Here is an 11,211-nt window from a genome sequence, read left to right on the forward strand (position 1 = left end):
ATGGTATCCCATAAGCGTCGATTTAGGCGCTTTAACTCGGCGTTTGGTTCATCCCACAGCGCCAGTTCTGCTTACCAAAAATGGCCCACTTGGCACTCTGATTCGAGTCTCGCGGCTTCATATAAAGTTCGAGCAAGCCGGAGATCTCACCCATTTAAAGTTTGAGAATAGGTTGAGGCCGTTTTCGACCCCAATGCCTCTAATCATTCGCTTTACCGGATGAAACTCGTAAGCGACGAGCGCCAGCTATCCTGAGGGAAACTTCGGAGGGAACCAGCTACTAGATGGTTCGATTAGTCTTTCGCCCCCTATACCCAGTTCCGACGATCGATTTGCACGTCAGAATCGCTACGGACCTCCATCAGGGTTTCCCCTGACTTCGTCCTGACCAGGCATAGTTCACCATCTTTCGGGTCCCAGCGTGTACGCTCTTGGTGCGCCTCTTCTCGCAATGAGAATGAGACGCCCCGGGAGTGCGGGGCGACAGCCGTAACGGCCGCCCATCTTCCCTTAGTCCGTGCAAGACGAACTTTCACTTTCATTGCGCCTTTAGGTTTAGTCATGTCCCAATGACTCGCGCACATGCTAGACTCCTTGGTCCGTGTTTCAAGACGGGTCCTGAAAGTACCCAAAGCTATAGCGTCGCAGATCGGCGTTTCAACCGAGTCTGTCCGAGAACTCATTGGCGAACAGCCATTCGTAGACAGAACCGACACCAGGTGCGATTACCGTCATAAACGAACGCGCTTGCCAATGGTCGGACGCTAACTGTGTAGCGGCCCGGCGCCATATGCATACCTTCGAGCGAGTCGACCGGGGAAACACCGCGGGTTCGTCCGAAACGGCGAACCGTTCGAACGGGCTCCACCGCGGGCCTTAGATCGACACCCAAAGGATCGCGACGTCCTACTGGGGGAGAAGTGCACGCGTTCGACTTCGGTTCGCATAAACAAAAGGCGCGAACGACGCGTACGCCGTTCGTCGCACGATCATTTAGCGCCGCTATCGAGTCACGCTGAATCTCCCCTTTCGACCTTTCGGGTTTCTCAGGTTTACCCCTGAACGGTTTCACGTACTATTGAACTCTCTCTTCAAAGTTCTTTTCAACTTTCCCTCACGGTACTTGTTCGCTATCGGTCTCGTGGTCATATTTAGCCTTAGATGGAGTTTACCACCCACTTAGGGCTGCACTCTCAAGCAACCCGACTCTGAGGAGAGATCCTCCCGTTATCGGCAACGGTCACTACGGGCCTGGCACCCTCTATGGGCTGTGGCCCCGTTCAAGATGGACTTGGACGCGTCGCACAATCTCGGGATGACGGATCCTCCCTAACACCACATTTCCCGGCGTCCGGTTTCGGCCGCGGGATTCAGTGCTGGGCTTTTTCCTGTTCGCTCGCCGCTACTAAGGAAATCCTAGTTAGTTTCTTTTCCTCCGCTTAATAATATGCTTAAATTCAGCGGGTAGTCTCACCTGCTCTGAGGTCGCAAATATAAATTTGCCCTTTATTTTGTCAGACGATAATTACACGTATTCCGTTTATATGGCTGCCTCCAAACAATTTCAAACATCGATCTGACGTCGTTGCGAGAATGTTGTTGTTGTTAATTATAGTGCATAAAATATGCATATAAACAACTTTAACGTCTCGGACACGACGATCGCTTCGTTCGAAATTTAAGCGTTGTGGCTGCTTTTTAATATCGGACGTGCTACGTCTAAACCAACTTGTACCAACAAACTAATAAGAATGTCAGCCGCTATTGCGTTTTAGGATGCCGCGTTATTTTTTATATTGTTTTTATTGTTGTCTACGTTGCATAATATTTTATTATGACAACCGACAATCAATTAACAATTATAGTAACGCGTCATATTTGCACCCAACACGCTCCGACGTAATTGTCTACACAACATTGTGCGCTGTGTTTAAGACAAAAACCGAGCAGTCTTTGAAATTGACACGACCCTCAGCCAGGAGTGGTCCGGGAACAGTATATCCGAGGACCGCAATGTGCGTTCGAAATGTCGATGTTCATGTGTCCTGCAGTTCACAAGTTGACGCGCAATTAGCTGCGTTCTTCATCGACCCACGAGCCAAGTGATCCACCGTTCAGGGTAATCTTTTCAAACAAATTTAAAATATTATTACATAACGCACCGTTCCACATCGAAATCGTTTCATCATCACACAACAACAAAAATAACTACTTAAGGTTATTACAATTGTGATGTATATGTGAGAAACGGACCAATCGAAAGAAACGTTCGGCGTTATATTTTATAATATTTTATTTAATTAAAGTGGCATTTGTTTCTACTTATCGAAAAGAGTATGCAGTTATAGTTTAAGTTTACATAAAGAATAACCCGATGATATTAACGTTTTATAAATACGTATATATATCTATTAGGTTTTTTTTCTCTATCAACTTTGTCTATAAAACTCTGCTCCTTTTGCGATAAGCATTATGTATATTTATTAAATAGAAAATATGTCGAAAAACCAGACGTTTTCTTCAAACAAACGCCACAGCTACAAACTTAATCACAACAATATTTACCAAACAATACAATTGTAGGGTGTTTTGTGTGATACGTCGTTTGGTGGGCATTCTAAGAACGTCCGTCGACATAAAAACGAATCAAAAGAAAAGCACAGGCAGTGCAAAACGTTCCTTCGTCAGTCGGGCGTATATCATTTTAAAACCCACAGAATCTAAAAAAGTTAATAAACTTTTTTATTTAGATTCCTACGGTTCGTCGCGTCGTTAAAGTAAATTATTACTTCGACGCATGCGGAACCCAGGTACCCGAAAACCGTAAGCCTAAGCGTTTTTTTCCAAACATCACTCACTATCGATAAAGTAAATTGATTTTATGTATTTATAAATGTGCGTTTGTATGTATAGTAGTATAGTAGTAGTATATTTTGTTATTGGTTGTTTCGAGCTTTTTATTGTTATAAAACGTTTTTTGTAGTCTTGTACATAAAGTACAGACGAATAGACAGCCCCTTTTATTTATTAATAAACTCCAACCATTTACAAATTAAATTACAACTACAACATCTCTTTTACACATTAATTATACACCATCTTTATTTTCTTTTTTCCGAAGCGAATACGATGAAGAAAATACGCAAAGACTGGCTTACAAAACCGTAAGCCTAAGCGTTTATTTTTCAAACATCACTCACCATCGGTAAAGTAAAATGATGGTATGTATAAATGTGTATTTGTATGTACAGTAGCGTAATAATTTTGTTGTTGGTTGTTTCGAGTTTATTTATTATTATGGTTTGTATGTATAAAGTTTTAGTCTTGTACATAAAGTACAGACGAATAGACAGCCCCTTTTATTTATTAATAAACTCCAACCATTTACAAATTAAATTACAACTACAACATCTCTTTTACACATTAATTATACACCATCTTTATTTTCTTTTTTCCGAAGCGAATACGATGAAGAAAATACGCAAAGACTGGCTTACAAAACCGTAAGCCTAAGCGTTTATTTTTCAAACATCACTCACCATCGGTTAAGTAAAATGATGGTATGTATAAATGTGTATTTGTATGTACAGTAGCGTATTAATTTTGTTGTTGGTTGTTTCGAGGTTTATTTATTATTATGGTTTGTATGTATAAAGTTTTAGTCGTGTACATAAAGTACGATCGTATTGGCAGACACCATTATTATTCATTCATTCATTCTTGTTTGTTATTATAAATAACTCCAACCATATACAAATACTACAACAACAACAACAACATCTCTTGCACATTAATTATACACCACCACTGTGTATTAGTACTTTTTTTCGAAGCGAATACGATGATGGAAATACGCTAAGACCGGCACTGCGAAAGCAATAATAAAACGTTAGCACATAACCATCTTTCGACAATATTGATTCGTGTTAATGTTCGAAAAAATTCTTTGAAAACGTCGTTTACGGCACGTTTACAATCGATTTATAAAATAAATCGAAAAACGTAACAACAGATCCGCTTAATGCAAGACGACCCGTTGTTGCTTTTCCGTTCGACGCATAATAAAGAATTTTGTATGAGAATTGATCATCATACGAATAGTGTATGTATGTGTGTTTTTTGTTGATCAGCACAGACAAAATGTGTGTGTATGTGTGACAACTAAACAACAACATTTACACGTTAATGATCCTTTCCGCAGGTTCACCTACGGAAACCTTGTTACGACTTTTACTTCCTCTAAATGATCAAGTTTGGTCATCTTCCCAGCAACATCGGCAACGTCGAAACGCCACCGCGCACCGGTCCGAAGACCTCACTAAATCATTCAATCGGTAGTAGCGACGGGCGGTGTGTACAAAGGGCAGGGGACGTAATCAACGCGAGCTTATGACTCGCGCTTACTGGGAATTCCTCGTTCATGGGGAACAATTGCAAGCCCCAATCCCTAGCACGAAGGAGGTTCAGCGGGTTACCCGGACCGCTCGGTCAGGGAGGACACGCTGATTCCTTCAGTGTAGCGCGCGTGCGGCCCAGAACATCTAAGGGCATCACAGACCTGTTATTGCTCAATCTCGTGCGGCTAGAAGCCGCCTGTCCCTCTAAGAAGAATTGTTTGTACGCCGACAGTAAAAACCGCACATAGAGACCGGGCGAACCCGGCTCCAGCCGGCATTTGGGATGTCGAAATACGCCTATTTAGCAGGCTAGAGTCTCGTTCGTTATCGGAATTAACCAGACAAATCGCTCCACCAACTAAGAACGGCCATGCACCACCACCCACCGAATCAAGAAAGAGCTCTCAATCTGTCAATCCTTCCGGTGTCCGGGCCTGGTGAGGTTTCCCGTGTTGAGTCAAATTAAGCCGCAGGCTCCACTCCTGGTGGTGCCCTTCCGTCAATTCCTTTAAGTTTCAGCTTTGCAACCATACTTCCCCCGGAACCCAAAAGCTTTGGTTTCCCGGAAGCTGCCCGCCGAGTCATCGGAGGAACGTCGGCGGATCGCTAGCTGGCATCGTTTATGGTTAGAACTAGGGCGGTATCTGATCGCCTTCGAACCTCTAACTTTCGTTCTTGATCAATGAAAGCGTTTTTGGCAAATGCTTTCGCTTCTGTCCGTCTTGCGACGATCCAAGAATTTCACCTCTAACGTCGCAATACGAATGCCCCCATCCGTTCCTATTAATCATTACCTCGGGGTTCCGAAAACCAACAAAATAGAACCGAGGTCCTATTCCATTATTCCATGCACACAGTATTCAGGCGAAGTTTTAGCCTGCTTTAAGCACTCTAATTTGTTCAAAGTAAACGTGCCGGCCCACCTCGACACTCAATGAAGAGCACCGCGGCGGGGATTGAGTTGGGCCGCCCTCTCGAGCTAAGCCCACCGGCAGGACGTCCCGCGAAACGCCAGTTAACACCGCGAACGATGAACCGGCGGCGCGGGACACAAATTCGACTACGAGCTTTTTAACCGCAACAACTTTAATATACGCTATTGGAGCTGGAATTACCGCGGCTGCTGGCACCAGACTTGCCCTCCAATTGATCCTCGTTAAAGGGTTTAGAGTGTACTCATTCCGATTACGGGGCCTCGGATGAGTCCCGTATCGTTATTTTTCGTCACTACCTCCCCGTGCCGGGAGTGGGTAATTTGCGCGCCTGCTGCCTTCCTTGGATGTGGTAGCCGTTTCTCAGGCTCCCTCTCCGGAATCGAACCCTGATTCCCCGTTACCCGTTACAACCATGGTAGGCGCAGAACCTACCATCGACAGTTGATAAGGCAGACATTTGAAAGATGCGTCGCCGGTGCGAGACCGTGCGATCAGCGTAAAGTTATTCAGATTCACCAAGTTGTACGATGACGGCGAAACCGCCACCGATTGGTTTTGATCTAATAAAAGCGCTCCTTCCGTCTCCGGTCGGAGCTCTGTTTGCATGTATTAGCTCTAGAATTACCACAGTTATCCAAGTAAATGTGGGTACGATCTAAGGAACCATAACTGATTTAATGAGCCTTTCGCGGTTTCACCTTAATTTGGCTTGTACTGAGACATGCATGGCTTAATCTTTGAGACAAGCATATGACTACTGGCAGGATCAACCAGGGAACTGTGTTTTTGTGTTTTTTGAGACAGACGAGAGAATAAAATACTCATCATCATCGTTTATAAAGATGAAGAATATGCGCGTTTGTGCGAAACAATCTAACATATAAGAAAGTAACGCCACGCTGTTTCTTCTTTTCTTCGTACGATATAGAGATAAATGTATCGTCATCATCGTCGTCGTAGTCGTTAAACACCACAACACATATATCGGTCAATAAAGGCATAATAATAATATTTATAATATTATTTTTTACCTTTGCCGATTTAAAAGTTCAAACATTCTCTTCACTCTTCGCAAGATTGAATGCGACGTGAATTTATGAAATTCTTTCGAATCCATAAACGTTACGAATATTATATAAATATTCTCGCTCGGATATTAGAGAGTTGACGCATTTATTATTTTTTGTTTGTTTAAATCACAAACATTTGTTAGTTCAACAAAGTTTGATTGCATAAGGACCGCCAACGTAAGAGAATACGTTTTGCCGCATCCGCAATCTCGCTGTGGGGAACTGGGCGAGCCACAAAATCACAAAATAAAGCAATCTCGCAAGCAAAGCCCTATTCGAATTCGATAGCGGAAATGTGCGATAAACGTCGATAAATTGGAAGCAAATGCAGAACGTATACATAATCGGTCGTTTTGTCGTCGTCATTTATGATAAACTTCGACTAAACCGTTACACCGTTCATATCGCCTCACTCAACGCATCGACACACACCACTACCATATGTATACCAGCGCGACACCGATCGAGGCAGCCGCTCGGTATTGGATGTGCGCACCGCTCCACTGACATAGCTCCACAGGCGACGTCTACCGAAGCGCACAGCTCTATAACTATAAGGCATACACACAAAAGGGAGAAAATATTTTAAATATTGATAATATTAAAAAGTCATATTTTATATTTAAACCATTATAAAATTTAATTATAAAAACGTTTGTTTTAAAAAAAATAATTAATTAATAAAAACAAAATTATTTTAAGCGCCGTACTTCGTAAACGTCGTACTTCGTTCGTCGTATGTGCAAAGTCAAATGAATGCTGTAGTTAGTCGCAGTTGGAACGTCTGAATGTCGTACAACGTAACAATAATTTTGAGTGCCCTAATGTGTAGACGTCGTACTTCGCGAACGTCGCACTTCGTAAACGACGTACTTCGTGAACGTCGCACTTCGTAAACGACGTACTTCGTGAACGTCGCACTTCGTAAACGACGTACTTCGTAAACGTCGCACTTCGTAAACGACGTACTTCGTGAACGTCGTACTTCGTAAAGGTTATGCAATATTAATACACATTTGCTGTATTGCAAGTTGCATTTTAATAAATATTATGCATTTTTATGTTTTAATTTAATATCTAGGCCAAAATACTATGTTTATTTAATTGTTAAATGTGTACGTTTATTTATAGATACGTAATTTACATAAAAATTTGTTTTTTTTTTTTATTATATGCAAACTACAAATAAAACATTTAATATTTTTAAACGTCGTACTTCGTGTAAGTTATGCAATATTGATACAAATTTAGTGTATTGCGGGGTCGCAATAATATTAATTTATATTTGAACGTAGTACTTCGTGAAGGTTATGCAACATCAGTACACATTAAGTGTATTGCAGGTTGCATTATTATTAATTTATGTTTTCTCACTTTTTACCTTCATATAAAAAAAAATTTAATATTTTTGGACGTCGTACTTCGTAACAGTTATGCAATATTGATGCACATCTGTTGTGCTGCGGGTTGCATTTTATAAATTTAATGTATTCTTATGATTTACTTTAATGTCTAGGCAAAAAAACACTTTTGATTAGTTGCTGAATGTTTACATTTATTTACAGATACGTAATTTGCAAAAAAATTTGCTGTTTTTTTATTATATACAACACAAATAAAATTCTTTAATATTCTTGAACGTCGTACTTCGTGTAGGTTATGCAATATTGATACAAATTTAGTGTATTGCGGGTCACAATAATATTAATTTATATTTAAACGTAGTACTTCGTGAAGGTTATGCAAGATCAGTACATATTAAGTGTATTGCAGGTTGCATTATTATTAATTTATGTTTTCTCACTTTTAACCTCAATATAAAAAAAAATTAATATTTTTGGACGTCGTACTTCGTAAAGGTTATGCAATATTAATGCACATCTAGTGTGCTGCGGGTTGCATTTTATAAATTTAATGTATTTTTATGTTTTACTTTAATATCTAGGCAAAAAAAACAATTTTGATTAGTTGCTAAATGTTTACATTTATTTACAGATACGTAATTTGCAAAAAAATTTGCTGTTTTTTCATTATATACAACACAAATAAAATTATTATATTATTTATTGTTTACGTTTTACTTCATCACTTTGTGAACGTCGTACTTCGTTTGTACTATGAACGCTGCATTTCGTCGCAGTCGGCAGCACGTGCGAATAAACGTCGTACAAGAAAATCACGATTTTGAGTGCCGTACTTTGCAAACGTCGTACTTCGTCTATACTATGTACAAAGTCAAGTGAACGCTAAACCTCGTCGCAGTCGACAGCGCGTGCAAATAAACGTCGTACAAGAAAATCACGATTTTGAGTGCCGTACTTCGCTAACGTCGTACTTCGTCTGTACTATGTACAAAGTCAAATGAACGCTAAACTTCGTCGCAGTCGACAGCAAGTGCAAATAAACGTCGTACAAGAAAATCATGATTTTGAGTGCCGTACTTCGCAAACGTCGTACTTCGTCTGTACTATGTACAAAGTCAATTGAACGCTGTACTTCGTCGCAGTCGGAAGCAACTGCAAATATACGTCTTACAAGAAAATCATGATTTTGAGTGCCGTACTTCGCAAACGTCGTACTTCGTCTGTACTATGTACAAAGTCAATTGAACGCTGTACTTCGTCGCAGTCGGAAGCAACTGCAAATAAACGTCTTACAAGAAAATCATGATTTTGAGTGCCGTACTTCGCAAACGTCGTACTTCGTCTGTACTATGTACAAAGTCAATTGAACGCTGTACTTCGTCGCAGTCGGAAGCAACTGCAAATAAACGTCTTACAAGAAAATCATGATTTTGAGTGCCGTACTTCGCAAACGTCGTACTTCGTCTGTACTATGCACAAAGTCAATTGAACGCTGTACTCCGTCGCAGTCGGCAGCACGTGCAAATAGACGTCGTACAAGAAAATCACCATTTTGAGTGCCGTACTTCGCAAACGTCGTACTTCGTCTATACTATGTACAAAGTCAAGTGAACGCTAAACCTCGTCGCAGTCGACAGCGCGTGCAAATAAACGTCGTACAAGAAAATCACGATTTTGAGTGCCGTACTTCGCAAACGTCGTACTTCGTCTGTACTATGTACAAAGTCAATTGAACGCTGTACTCCGTCGCAGTCGGCAGGACGTGCAAATAAACGTCGTACATGAAAATCACGATTTTGAGTGCCGTACTTCGCAAACGTCGTACTTCGTCTGTACTATGTACAAAGTCAATTGAACGCTGTACTCCGTCGCAGTCGGCAGGACGTGCAAATAAACGTCGTACATGAAAATCACGATTTTGAGTGCCGTACTTCGCAAACGTCGTACTTCGTCTGTACTATGTACAAAGTCAAATGAACGCTGCATTTCGTCGCAGTCAGAAACAAAGCAAACGTCGTGCAATGAAACAATAATTTTGAGTGCTGCATTTGTGAGCGCCGTACTTCGTTTGTTACTTTATGGTCACATGAACGTCGTATTTCATCACACAGAGCACCATACTTAATGCACTTAAATGAACGTTGTACTTCGTACAAGTTAGGCAATATTAATACACATTTGGTGTATTGCGGGTTGCATTATTAATTTACAAAAATAGCTATGATTTTATATACAACTTAAAATAATTCATAATATTTAAACGTCGTACTTCGTAACAGTAATACAATATTTAAACAAATGTAGTACTTCTTGAATATAGGCAATTTTCATACACGTTTACTGTGAAACCAGTTGCGTTACAATTAAAGTATACGTAGTACTTCGTGGTTTTAGGCAACTTTAGCGCGCGTTTTGTGTAATGTTGGTTGCATACCTTTAAACAAAATGATTGTGTCAAGACTATTTTACCACATGAGCAATCGTGACTTTATTATATGCAGTAGTTATTAAGCAGTGAATGGTGCAAGGCGAGCGCTATGTGCTAGGCGAGAGCTATGTGCTAGGCGAGAGCTATGTGCTAGGCGAGAGCTATGTGCTAGGCGAGAGCTATGTGCTAAGTCCGTAGAACGAAGTATGTCGTTCGAATAAATTTGCTGGCTTTCTTCTACTCTTCCTCCTCTCTCTCTCTCTCTCTCTCTCTCTATCATCTATCTTCTTTTCCTTTTAATTTCTTTCTTTCTCTCTGTCTTCTTTCTCTTTCTCTTTCTTTCCTCTCTCTTGTATTATTCATCTCTGACTCTATTACTCATACTCTTTAAGACTAGTTGGTTTCTATCACTATCACCAACCACACCATCGTCTTTTTGTTACTTGAGAGAAATAAGGCTGTACACTACTAACATTAAATTGTGGTGAGAAGAGTGAGAGTTTTTAGAGAGGTAAATTTATTTGTAATGATAAAATAGAGTAAGTTCATGTTGGTTAGCCCAAGTTGCATTGCATACTAGTAATATTTATTAAACAATGTGTACCTGGCTGTGTATTGTTTTATTCTCTCAGCTTTCTAAACGTTGACGGAGTCTCGTCTCACCGACAAGACGAATCTCCAAGCTGAGTCTGTCTTAACAGATCGCAGCGTAGAAACAGCTCTACCGAATACAACACCTTGCCAGGTACGTATGTAATAATAAAATAGAGTAAGTTCATGTTGGTTATTAGCCCAAGTTGCATTGCATACTAGAAATTTTTATATAAACAATGTGTACCTGGCTGTGTATTGTTTTATCCTCTCAGCTTTCTAAACGTTGACGGAGTCTCGTCTCACCGACAAGACGAATCTCCAAGCTGAGTCTGTCTTAACAGATCGCAGCGTAGAAACAGCTCTACCGAATACAACACCTTGCCAGGTACGTATGTAATAATAAAATATAGTAAGTTCATGTTA

The 11,211-nt window shown here is 40.6% G+C and overlaps 3 non-coding genes across 3 annotated transcripts in view; all 3 read right to left on the bottom strand.

Moving 5' to 3' along the window:
- LOC135267814 (large subunit ribosomal RNA) overlaps positions 1 to 1,488 on the bottom strand; it is a 4,043-nt gene extending 2,555 nt beyond the window's left edge. Inside the window, exon 1 of the ribosomal RNA XR_010336186.1 lies at positions 1 to 1,488. This exon is cut by the window's left edge and continues 2,555 nt beyond it. This is a non-coding gene — a ribosomal RNA (large subunit ribosomal RNA).
- Positions 1,489 to 1,965: 477 nt separating this feature from the next.
- LOC135267816 (5.8S ribosomal RNA) lies at positions 1,966 to 2,122 on the bottom strand. Its single transcript, XR_010336188.1, has one exon. It is a non-coding gene; the product is annotated as a 5.8S ribosomal RNA (ribosomal RNA).
- A 2,061-nt stretch (positions 2,123 to 4,183) lies between these two features.
- Positions 4,184 to 6,109, bottom strand: LOC135267817 (small subunit ribosomal RNA). The gene has a single exon (XR_010336189.1). It is a non-coding gene; the product is annotated as a small subunit ribosomal RNA (ribosomal RNA).
- Positions 6,110 to 11,211: the final 5,102 nt, after the last annotated feature.

The sequence above is a fragment of the Tribolium castaneum genome, unplaced genomic scaffold (assembly GCF_031307605.1).
Source record: "Tribolium castaneum strain GA2 unplaced genomic scaffold, icTriCast1.1 ptg000100l, whole genome shotgun sequence".
NCBI lineage: Eukaryota > Metazoa > Arthropoda > Insecta > Coleoptera > Tenebrionidae > Tribolium > Tribolium castaneum.